The 13,113-nt window shown below is 46.2% G+C and overlaps 1 protein-coding gene and 1 pseudogene across 1 annotated transcript in view; one reads left to right on the forward strand and one right to left on the reverse strand.

Annotated features, from left to right (window-relative positions):
• LOC135510229 (pyruvate carboxylase, mitochondrial-like) overlaps positions 1-13,113 on the reverse strand; it is a 541,364-nt gene that overhangs the window by 195,094 nt on the left and 333,157 nt on the right. The gene's annotated exons all lie outside the window — the stretch shown is intronic.
• Positions 1-13,113, forward strand: part of LOC135510228 (leucine-rich repeat and fibronectin type-III domain-containing protein 4-like) — a 41,759-nt pseudogene that overhangs the window by 1,890 nt on the left and 26,756 nt on the right.

Genomic DNA, 13,113 nt, shown 5'->3' on the forward strand with positions numbered 1-13,113 from the left:
TCTATATCAACAGTAAAAACAAGTCCTATATCGACACAACCTGAAAGGCAGCTCAGCAAGGAAGAAGCTACTGCTCCAAAACCGCCATAAAAAAGCCAGACTACTGTTTGCAAATGCACATGGGGACAAAGATCGTACTTTTTGGAGAAATGTCCTCTGATCTGATGAAACAAAAATAGCACTGTTGGGCCATAATGACCATCGTTAAAAATGGGGAGGCTTGCAAGCTGAAGAACACCATCCCAACCGTGAAGCACAGGGTTGGCAGCATCATGTTGTGGGATGCTTAGTTGCAGGAGGGACTGGTGCACTTCACAAAATAGATGGCATCATGAGGATGGGAAATTATCTGGATATATTGAAGCAACATCTCAAGACATCAGTCAGGGAATTAAAGCTTGGTCACAAATGGGTCTTCCAAATGGACAATGACCCCAAGCATACTTCCAAAATGGTTTAAGGACAACAAAGTCAAGGTATTGGAGTGGCCATCACAAAACCCTGACCTCAATCCCATAGACAATTTGTGGTCAGAACTGAACAACTGAAAAGGCATGTGCCAGCAAGGAGGCCTACAAACCTGACTCAGTTACACCAGCTCTGTCAGGAGGCCTACAAACCTGACTCAGTTACACCAGCTCTGTCAGGAGGCCTACAAACCTGACTCAGTTACACCAGCTCTGTCAGGAGGCCTACAAACCTGACTCAGTTACACCAGCTCTGTCAGGAGGAATGGGACAAAATTCACCCAATTTATTGTGGGAAGCTTGTGGAAGGCTACCCGAAAAGTTGACCCAAGTTAAACCATTTAAAGGCAATGCTACCAAATACTAATTGAGTGTATGTAAACTTCTGACACACTGGGAATGTGATGAAAGAAATAAAAGCTGAAATAAATAATTCTCTCTACTTATATTCTGACATTTCGACATCTTAAAATAAAGTGGTGATCCTAACTGAACTAAAACAGGGAATTTTATCTAGGATTAAATGTCAGGAATTGTGAAAAACTGAATTGAAATGTATTTGGCTAAGATGTATTTAAACTTCTGACTTCAACTGTAAGCAAAACAAATACACTCCTACATAATACTATCCACACAACGTGCAAAATTAATCTGTAACAGTTAACCTCTTGAATCTCCCCATCCCGGATCCGGGATCGCGACTAAAGCCTCAGGCTCATTAGCATAACGCAACGTTAACGATTTCTGAAAATCGCAAATAAAATGAAAATAATGCGTCTGCTCTCAAGCTTAGCCTTTTCTTAACAACACTGTCATCTCAGATTTTCAAAATATGCTTTTGAACCATAGAAATGGACTAATTTGTGTAAGAGTATGCAAAGCTAGCATAGCATTTTGAGTAGCATTTAGCACGCAACATTTTCACAAAAACCAGATAACCAAATAAATAAAATCATTTACCTTTGAAGAGCTTCTGATGTTTTCAATGAGGAGACTCTCAGTTACATACCAAATGCGCAGTTTTTCCTGAAAGCGTATGTGTGTAGGAGAAATCGTTCCGTTTTCTACATTGCATCTGGCTACCGAAACGAACCGAAAATTCAGTCACCTACAACGTCAAACTTTTTCCAAATTAACTACATAATATCGACCGAAACATGGCAAACGTTGTTTGGAATCAATCCTCAAGGTGTTTTTTCACATATCTCTTCATTGATATATCGTTCGTGGAAGCTTGCTTTCCTCTCTGAATCCCATGGAAAAATACTGGCAGCTGACTTTTGCGCACCAATTTCGGCGCAGGACACCGGGCGGACACCTGGTAAATGTGGTCTCTTATGGTCAATCTTCCAATGATCTGCCTACAAATACGTCACAATGCTGCAGACACCTTGGGGAAACGACAGAAAGGGTTGACTCACTCCTCTCGCATTCACAGCCATATAAGGAGACAATGGAAAACAGAGCCTTAAAAATCCTGCTCATTTCCTGGATGCCGTCTCATCTTGGTTTTGCCTGAAGCTCACGTTCTAGGGCACGCACAGAAAATATCTTGGTAGTTCTGGACACGTCAGAGTGTTTTCTTTCGAAAGCTATCAATTATATGCATAGTCGAGCATCTTTTTGTGACAAAATGTCTTGTTTAAAACGGGAACGTTTTTCATCAAAAAATGAAATAGCGCCCCCATAGCATCAAGAGGTTAAACAGTTAAACAGTTAAATTAATCTGTAACAGTTAAACAGTTAAACAGTTAAATTAATCTGTAACAGTTAAACAGTTAAACAGTTAAATTAATCTGTAACAGTTAAAAATTAATCTGTAACTTTTCTCTTCCCCCCCTTCTCTCTCTGTCTTTCTCTCTTGGTCTCTGTTTCTTTCTCTCTGTGTCTCTCTCTCTTGCTGTTTCTCTGTCTCTCTCTGTCTCTCTGTCTCTCTCTCTGTCTCTCTCTCTCTCTATCTCTCTGTCTCTCTCTCTCTCTCTCTGTCTCTCTCTCTCTCTCTCTCTCTCTCTCTCTCTGTCTCTCTGTCTCTCTCTCTGTCTCTCTCTCTGTCTCTCTCTCTGTCTCTCTCTCTCTCTCTGTCTCTCTCTCTCTCTGTCTCTCTCTCTGTCTCTCTGTCTCTCTCTCTGTCTCTCTCTCTCTCTCTCTGTCTCTCTGTTTCTCTCTCACTCTCTTAGGTCTGCGGATAATTCTCAATATTACCATGCCAGACCCCCCACCCCACCACCCCACCCGAAGACGACACCCATCACCCCACACACACCTACACCCACAGAGAAGGACAGAACATTCCATCCTCTCCTCTGTCCATCCCTCCATCACTCCTTCAATCAAACTTCAGAATGACAGTGAAAGACTTCCCCAATCCCTTCCTCGATCATTCTCCTCGCATCTCATTCTGTGTTCCCCGGAAACCCCTCCCAACCCTACCCTTCCCTCGCATCTCATTCGCTGTGTTTGCCCATCTCCTGCTTTTCCGGCCCTCCATTGGCTGACACTGGTCACATGCTGCTGCCTGTTGCCCTCTCTGATTGGTGCAGGGGAGAAGTGGGACGTGGTTGCGGTGTGTCCATTCCACTGCGTCTGTCGGAACCTGTCAGACTCTCTGAGCACGCTCTGTGCAGATAAAGGCCTCCTATTCGTTCCACCGAATGTCGATCGGCGAACTGTCGAGCTCCGATTGGCTGATAACTACATTACGGAAGTAGGTGGGTCGGACTTTGCCAACATGACCGGATTGGTTGATTTGACTCTGTCCCGGAACACTATCCACTCCATCCGACCAATGGCGTTCTCCGATCTAGAGAGTTTGCGAAGTTTGCATTTGGACGGTAACCGCTTGACGACGCTGGGGCCGAGGGACCTTGTGGGAATGGTTAATCTACAGCACCTCATCGTCAACGGTAACCAGTTGACGAGGGTGTCGGCAGAAGCATTCGATGATTTCCTGCTGACGCTGGAGGACCTGGATATCTCATACAACAACCTCCGAAGGTCAGTATTGCTTCTGTTCTGGTCAGTGTCCCAGCTTCTGTTCTGTCAAGTGTCCCAGCTTCTGTTCTGGTCAGTGTCCCAGTTTCTGTTCTGGTCAGTGTCCCAGTTTCTGTTCTGGTCAGTGTCCCAGCTTCTGTTCTGGTCAGTGTCCCAGTTTCTGTTCTGGTCAGTGTCCCAGCTTCTGTTCTGGTCAGTGTCCCAGCTTCTGTTCTGGTCAGTGTCCCAGTTTCTGTTCTGGTCAGTGTCCCACCTTCTGTTCTGGTCAGTGTCCCAGCTTCTGTTCTGGTCAGTGTCCCACCTTCTGTTCTGGTCAGTGTCCCAGCTTCTGTTCTGGTCAGTGTCCCAGCTTCTGTTCTGGTCAGTGTCCCAGCTTCTGTTCTGGTCAGTGTCCCAGTTTCTGTTCTGGTCAGTGTCCCACCTTCTGTTCTGGTCAGTGTCCCAGCTTCTGTTCTGGTCAGTGTCCCAGCTTCTGTTCTGGTCAGTGTCCCACCTTCTGTTCTGGTCAGTGTCCCAGCTTCTGTTCTGGTCAGTGTCCCACCTTCTGTTCTGGTCAGTGTCCCACCTTCTGTTCTGGTCAGTTTCCTAGCTTTCCCAGTTTCCCAGGTCAAATGAATGCATATAAACTGCTACGAACAATCTCTGTGTTGTGGCTTGTTGAACCTTCATTAGTGTGTTGTGGCTTGTTGAACCTTCATTAGTGTGTTCTGAAGATTATCTCATGACCTGACCAGTCTCCACACGTTAAATCTTACAGTTAAAATGCACTACTTTCATTCGTCAGCTTGCTCTGCACTCATATTTAGCCTTATCGTGTTATTTTCAGGAAAACCAGGACGACAAGTAGAACGACCAGTAGAAAACAACATAACTGTTATATTCATTAAAAAACAAGGTCAGTAGAGCATAAAACCGGATCAAAAAAATGAATTTGTAAGAATGCTGTTACCAAAGAAATAGTTTGCTCAGTGGAAAATCAATATTCAAGTCGTCAGTGACCACTGTGTGGAGTTTGTGACAGTAAATATGTAAATATGTGAACTCATTACAGTATTATAGAAACTTCGTCCTGAGATCTCTATGTAAACATAAACCCTTACCTTCTAACGACTCGTGTGGTTTGTGAGGCTATAGAGCAGAACATGTTTCAAGAAAGTTTCAGCTTTTCATAGATGGGTCATAATAGATTGAAGCTTCAACCGGTCTGACTTTCCAGACGTTTGTTTTGTGAGAAGAACTGTTTTAGGGATCCGCCTTTGTCGCACAAAAACTGCTCTTGCTCAGGTCCCGTTAATTACACAGACTAATGGTTGATAGCAGTGGATGCTGAGGACAAGGAGGAATCCAATGCTGGCAACAACCCAGCAGTGTTACTCAAACTAGAGGTCTTCACTGGTCCAGAAAGATGGAACCGTTCCGAAATAGATCCGTGGTATTCCCACCCGACCAGATACGCATGAAAAAATACATTATTAAACACAGAGCTGTTCCCGAATGGACCCAAGGACAGTCAGACCCATTTTGACAAACCCAAACAGACACGTGCTGGTTCGGATCTGAGAGACCCGTTCAGATCCGAGAGTAGAAAGACAGAGAAAGATAGAAACCTCTCGGGCCATCAATAAATCAGAGATAAATTATCCATCGTTACGTGTTGTTAAAAACTGCCTGTAACAAAATACACAATTATTTGTTGTTTCGATGTGAAGCAAAACTTTATCGTTTTATTTTTTATTGGTTTATATTTTCAGAAAACAATCATTATTCACCTCAGGGTTTAGCTGTTGGAGAGTTGAGCACTAAATGTATCAGGGCATTGTATGTACAGGCCTATAGGCTCAGGGGTCAACTGTATGATATTAATATAAAATATGTATATCCTATATGTATATATATATATTTTTTTATTTATCCGTTATTTTACCAGGTAAGTTGACTGAGATCACGTTCTCATTTGCAGCAACGACCTGGGGAATAGTTACAGGAATAGTTACAGGGGAGAGGAGGGGGATGAATGAGACAATTGTAAACTGGGGATTATTAGGTGACCATGATGGTTTGAGGGCCAGATTGGGAATTTAGCCAGGACACCCCTACTCTTACGATAAGTCCCATGGGATCTTTTAATGACCGCAGAGAGTCAGGACACCCGTTTAACGTCCCATCCGAAAGACCTCACCCTACACAGGGCAGTGTCCCCAATCACTGCCCTGGGGCATTGGGATATTTTTTTTAGACCAGAGGAGTGCCTCCTACTGGCTCTCCAACACCACTTCCAGCAGCATTTGGTCACCCAACCAGAACCAACCCTGCCTGGTTTCAGAAGCAGGCCAGCAGTGGGATGCAGGGAGGTATATAAAAGATACCAAAGGAAGAGAAGATTAGGACTCTCCCCAGAGAGAGAGATATCCTGTGTTCATGTTCCAGACACCACTCGGGTCCAAGTGTGGATCTCTGAACTTCGGGGTCTGCTGGACCCGTGAAGACCTCTAGCACAAACACGCCGGCGTCGCGTTGGTAATGTCGGAGTGAAACAGCGACCACGACCTGGTGACTCTACGTAGCCTTTATGTAGTGATATGTAGTGCTTATAAACACCATACGAATGCTAATAAGGATTTAATATACCATTCCCAGGGTTCCATGGGAGTCGATCCAGAACATGGCCAGTCTCCACACCCTGAACATCTATGTAGTGCTCATGAACAACATATGACTGCTAATAAGGATTTAATAAACCATTCCCAGGGTTCCATGGGAGTCGATCCAGAACATGGCCAGTCTCCACACCCTGAACATCTATGTAGTGCTCATGAACAACATATGACTGCTAATAAGGATTTAATAAACCATTCCCAGGGTTCCATGGGAGTCGATCCAGAACATGGCCAGTCTCCACACCCTGAACATCTATGTAGTGCTCATGAACAACATATGACTGCTAATAAGGATTTAATAAACCATTCCCAGGGTTCCATGGGAGTCGATCCAGAACATGGCCAGTCTCCACACCCTGAACCTGGATCATAACCTGATAGACCACATCGCAGAGGGATCCTTTGGAGAACTGTACAAGCTGGCTCGCCTGGACATGACCTCCAATAGGCTGAGGACCCTGCCACCTGATCCCCTGTTTGCAAGGTAAGATATAATGTAAACACCCAGCTAGCCTGTCCTAGAAGTTAGAGAGCTGTACAAGCTGGCTGGAGGTCAGAGGTCAGAGGTTAGAGAGCTGTACAGGCTGGCTGGAGGTCAGAGGTTAGAGAGCTGTACAAGCTGGCTGGAGGTCAGAGGTCAGAGGTTAGAGAGCTGTACAAGCTGGCTGGAGGTCAGAGGTCAGAGGTTAGAGAACTGTACAAGCTGGCTCGCCTGGACATGACCTCCAATAGGCTGAGGACCCTGCCACCTGATCCCCTGTTTGCAAGGTAAGATATACTGTAAACACCCAGCTAGCCTGTCCTAGAAGTTAGAGAGCTGTACAAGCTGGCTGGAGGTCAGAGGTCAGAGGTTAGAGAGCTGTACAGGCTGGCTGGAGGTCAGAGGTTAGAGAGCTGTACAGGCTGGCTGGAGGTCAGAGGTTAGAGAGCTGTACAAGCTGGCTGGAGGTCAGAGGTCAGAGGTTAGAGAGCTGTACAAGCTGGCTGGAGGTCAGAGGTCAGAGGTTAGAGAGCTGTACAAGCTGGCTGGAGGTCAGAGGTCAGAGGTTAGAGAGCTGTACAAGCTGGCTGGAGGTCAGAGGTTAGAGAGCTGTACAAGCTGGCTGGAGGTCAGAGGTTAGAGAGCTGTACAAGCTGGCTGGAGGTCAGAGGTTAGAGAGCTGTACAAGCTGGCTGGAGGTCAGAGGTCAGAGGTTAGAGAGCTGTACAAGCTGGCTGGAGGTCAGAGGTTAGAGAGCTGTACAAGCTGGCTGGAGGTCAGAGGTTAGAGAGCTGTACAAGCTGGCTGGAGGTCAGAGGTTAGAGAGCTGTACAAGCTGGCTGGAGGTCAGAGGTTAGAGAGCTGTACAAGCTGGCTGGAGGTCAGAGGTCAGAGGTTAGAGAGCTGTACAAGCTGGCTGGAGGTCAGAGGTTAGAGAGCTGTACAAGCTGGCTGGAGGTCAGAGGTTAGAGAGCTGTACAAGCTGGCTGGAGGTCAGAGGTTAGAGAGCTGTACAAGCTGGCTGGAGGTCAGAGGTTAGAGAGCTGTACAAGCTGGCTGGAGGTCAGAGGTCAGAGGTTAGAGAGCTGTACAGGCTGGCTGGAGGTCAGAGGTTAGAGAGCTGTACAAGCTAGCTGGAGGTCAGAGGTTAGAGAGCTGTACAAGCTGGCTGGAGGTCAGAGGTCAGAGGTTAGAGAGCTGTACAGGCTGGCTGGAGGTCAGAGGTTAGACCCTACCGCCTGGATCCCCCGTCTGCCAGGTAGGTAACAGGAAGTTTTGTGGTTCAAGTCCCGTGCCAGGTGATTGAAAAAATGGCTCCTGGATCAGAATATAAACTCCTGTTCTAACCAAATTCATTAATAAAGTATAATTTTAATACATGCCATTAAGCAGACACTTATTATATGCATTTCTCTTTCATCCAAAGTGACTTGATAAGTAAGTGTATTCATTCTTGCATTGGTGTATCCATCGGGAATCAAACTCTGCAAGAGCAACACTCACCACCAATGGAATGTCTATTCATTGTGTTCTCTCTCTCTCTCTCTCTCTCTCTCTACCCATCCTCTCTCTCTACCCATCCTCTCTCTCTCTCTCTCTCTCTCTCTACCCATCCTCTCTCTCTCTCTCTCTCTCTCTCTCTCTCTCTCTCTACCCATCTCTCTCTCTCTCTCTCTCTCTACCCATCTCTCTCTCTCTCTCTCTCTCTCTCTCTCTACCCATCCTCTCTCTCTCTCTCTCTCTCTACCCATCCTCTCTCTCTCTCTCTCTCTCTACCCATCCTCCCCTCTCTCTCTCTCTCTCTCTCTACCCATCCTCTCTCTCTCTACCCATCCTCTCTCTCTCTCTCTCTCTCTCTCTCTCTCTCTACCCATCCTCTCTCTCTCTCTCTCTCTCTCTCTCTACCCATCCTCCCTCTCTCTCTCTCTCTCTCTCTCTCTCTCTCTCTCTCTCTCTCTCTCTCTCTCTCTACCCATCCTCCCTCTCTCTCTCTCTCTCTCTCTCTCTCTCTCTCTCTACCCATCCTCTCTCTCTCTCTCTCTCTCTCTCTCTACCCATCCTCTCTCTCTACCCATCCTCTCTCTCTCTCTCTCTCTCTCTCTCTCTACCCATCCTCTCTCTCTCTCTCTCTCTCTCTCTCTCTCTCTCTCTCTCTCTCTCTCTCTCTCTCTCTCTCTCTCTCTCTCTCTCTCTCTCTCTACCCATCCTCCCTCTCTCTCTCTCTCTCTCTCTCTCTCTCTCTCTCTCTCTCTCTCTCTCTCTCTCTCTCTCCCCATCCTCTCTCTCTCTCTCTCTCTCTCTCTACCCATCCTCTCTCTCTACCCATCCTCTCTCTCTCTCTCTCTCTCTCTCTCTCTCTCTCTCTCTCTACCCATCCTCCCTCTCTCTCTCTCTCTCTCTCTCTCCTCTCTCAGGTCTCAGACGGGAGCCATCAGTCCCACTCCCTACAACAGCGTCATCAGCCTGAACTTCGGAGGGAACCCGTTACACTGTAACTGTGAGTTGCTATGGTTACGGCGGCTGGTCCGAGAGGACGACATGGAGACGTGCGCCACTCCCCCTCAGCTGGCCGGCAGGTAACCACGGCAATAATTATATGAATGATCGCTTAACTCTTATACCACAACATTGCTGAAAAATAATAAAAGCATACTTGGATTCAACGGTGGTAGGATACTCTGATTCAACGGTGGTAGGTAGGATAATCTGATTTAACGGTGGTAGGATACTCTGATTCAACGGTGGTAGGTAGGATACTCTGATTCAACGGTGGTAGGATACTCTGATTCAACAGTGGTAGGATACTCTGATTCAACGGTGGTAGGATACTCTGATTCAACAGTGGTAGGATACTCTGATTCAACGGTGGTAGGATACTCTGATTCAACAGTGGTAGGATACTCTGATTCAACGGTGGTAGGATACTCTGATTCAACGGTGGTAGGATACTCTGATTCAACGGTGGTAGGATACTCTGATTCAACGGTGGTAGGATACTCTGATTCAACGGTGGTAGGATACTCTGATTCAACAGTGGTAGGATACTCTGATTCAACGGTGGTAGGATACTCTGATTCAACGGTGGTAGGATACTCTGATTCAACGGTGGTAGGATACTCTGATTCAACGGTGGTAGGATACTCTGATTCAACGGTGGTAGGATACTCTGATTCAACGGTGGTAGGATACTCTGATTCAACGGTGGTAGGATACTCTGATTCAACAGTGGTAGGATACTCTGATTCAACGGTGGTAGGATACTCTGATTCAATGGTGGTAGGATAATCTGATTCAACGGTGGTAGAATACTCTGATTTAACGGTGGTAGGATACTCTGATTTAACGGTGGTAGGATACTCTGATTTAACGGTGGTAGGATACTCTAATTCAACGGTGGTAGGATACTCTAATTCAACGGTGGTAGGATACTCTAATTCAACGGTGGTAGGATACTCTGATTCAACGGTGGTAGGATACTCTGATTCAATGGTGGTAGGATACTCTGATTCAACGGTGGTATGTAGGATACTCTGATTCAACGGTGGTAGAATACTCTAATTCAACGGTGGTAGGATACTCTGATTCAACAGTGGTAGGATACTCTGATTTAACGGTGGTAGGATACTCTGATTCAACGGTGGTAGGATACTCTGATTCAACGGTGGTAGGATACTCTGATTTAACGGTGGTAGGATACTCTGATTTAACGGTGGTAGGATACTCTGATTCAACGGTGGTAGGTAGGATACTCTGATTCAACGGTGGTATGTAGGATACTCTGATTCAACGGTGGTAGAATACTCTAATTCAACGGTGGTAGGATACTCTGATTCAACAGTGGTAGGATACTCTGATTTAACGGTGGTAGGATACTCTGATTCAACGGTGGTAGGATACTCTGATTCAACGGTGGTAGGATACTCTGATTCAACGGTGGTAGGATACTCTGATTCAACGGTGGTATGTAGGATACTCTGATTCAACGGTGGTAGGATACTCTGATTCAACGGTGGTAGGTAGGATACCCTGATTCAACGGTGGTATGTAGGATACTCTGATTCAACGGTGGTAGGTAGGATACTCTGATTCAAAGGTGGTATGTAGGATACTCTGATTCAACGGTGGTAGGATACTCTGATTCAACGGTGGTAGGATACTCTGATTCAACGGTGGTAGGATACTCTGATTCAAAGGTGGTATGTAGGATACTCTGATTCAACGGTGGTAGGATACTCTGATTCAACAGTGGTAGGATACTCTGATTCAACGGTGGTAGGATACTCTGATTCAACGGTGGTAGGATATGGAGATATTGAGGCTCCAGGATGCCTCCCTGCAGGTTTCCCGACAGGCAACCATCAGCCCACCTCTCTAACCTTGAGGTTAATGACGCCCGCTCATTTAAGATGAGTCTGAAATGTGTGATTATCATCTTGTGTGATTATCATCTTGTGTGATTATCATCTTGTGTTTCTGATGCTTGTTTCCATTGAAAAGATACTTGTTCAGAGCTGACCTCGTACATTGTCTTGATTTTTCCTCTCTCTCTCCATCTCACCTGTCCAGGTATTTCTGGTCCATCCCTGAGGAGGAGTTCACCTGTGAGCCGCCCCTCATCACCAGACACAGCCACAAGCTCTGGGTTCTGGAAGGTCAAAGGGCAACCCTTAAATGCAGAGCCATCGGTGACCCTGAACCCGTCATCCATTTTGTTTCACCCAGCGATCGGATTGTGGCGAATTCCAGCCGCACGACATCGTACCGGAACGGAACATTGGATCTCTTAGTTACGGTTGCTAGGGACGACGGAGCGTACACGTGCATAGCAATAAACGCAGCGGGGGAGGCTACCGCGACGGTGGATCTAAAAATCGTTCCATTGCCACACCGGAATGGGAATGTGACGGTTACCGGGAACACCGGGAATTCTAATGGGAATATTCCGGGTTCTTCAGACATCACCACCGGGAAAAGCGTGAATTCCGGAGTTAATGGTGTAAATGTGAAAGAAACTGAGAGGAAAGGAGAAGAGGGAGAGGGGGGTGAGGAGGAGGAGGAGGAGGAGGGAGGGACGAGGATGGAGGAAGGAGAGAGGATTGTAGGGATACAAGGAGTCACTTCTACCTCAGCCCAGGTGAGATGGGACCTCGGCCGATCGGCTGGAGCTTACCTGGTGTGGATGTTTCAGATACAGTACAACTGCACAGCCGACGAGGCGCTGGTGTACAGGTGAGTCTATAATTATACCGGAGTTCACCGCACACACACCTGACCTCTATACACCTAATTCATCTACCCCTCACCTGTACAGCTGACGAGACACAGGTGTACAGATGGGTCTATAGTTATACCTGAGTTCACCCCACACACACCTGACCTCTATACAACAATACACCTGACCTCACTAGCCTCTGACCTCTATACAACCATACAGCTGACATCACTAAGCTCTATACAATCATACACCTGACCCCACTAACCTCTATACAACCATACACCTGACCTCACTAGCCTCTGACCTCTATACAACCATACAGCTGACATCACTAAGCTCTATACAATCATACACCTGACCCTACTAACCTCTATACAACCATACACCTGACCTATGACCTCTATACTACACCTGACATTATGAGATGGTCGTATGTGGGATACAGGCACAGAGAGAAAAGAGGCCGGAGTGGAGAGAATAAGGAAGGAAGAGATTTTGACAAGGAGACCCTCAAGGGACCATGGGTAATGGAGTCTGAAGGATGGGTTTAAACTACAGAGTCAATACATATTATGTTACAACCTATCAGAGAGACAGATACACTTGGGAGATTGCGGGAGGGAGGAGAGAGAGACAGAGAGAGAGAGAGAGAGAGAGAGAGAGAGAGAGAGAGACAGAGAGAGAGAGAGAGAGAGAGAGAGAGAGGGAGAGGGAGAGAGAGAGGTCAGGTGGGGAGAGAGAGGAGAGATAGAGGAGGGAATAGGGAGAGAATGAACAATTATAGACATAAGAGGAAGTAACTGCCATGTTCTCTCTCTCTCTGTCTCTCTCTCTCTCTGTCTCTCTCTCTCTTTCTCTCTCTCTCTCTCTTTCACACTCCCTCTGTCTCTCACTTTCCTTTCTCTGTCTCTCTCTCTCTCTCTCTCTCTTACACTCTCTCTAGCTCCTATCCTCTGTTTCTCCTGCCCTCTATCATTTATGCAGTCAGAGAATTAAATAATATAATGAAAAGAGAAAGAAAGGGGATGAAGACAATGATGAGGAGATGGAGAAGAGACTCTTGGAAGGTGCTAAACTCAGCATAAAAATAAACGTCCTCTCACTGTCAGCTGCGTTTATTTTCAGCAAACGTAATTAACATGTGTAAATATTTGTATGAACATAAGATTCAACAACTGAGACATAAACTGAACAAGTTCCACAGACATGTGACTAACAGAAATTAAATTTGTCCCTGAATAAAGGGGGAGGGGGTCAAAAGTAACAGTCAGTAGTTAGTGTGGCCACCAGCTGCATTAAGTA

Source organism: Oncorhynchus masou, chromosome 23 (assembly GCF_036934945.1).
Source record: "Oncorhynchus masou masou isolate Uvic2021 chromosome 23, UVic_Omas_1.1, whole genome shotgun sequence".
Classification (NCBI taxonomy): Eukaryota; Metazoa; Chordata; class Actinopteri; order Salmoniformes; family Salmonidae; genus Oncorhynchus; species Oncorhynchus masou.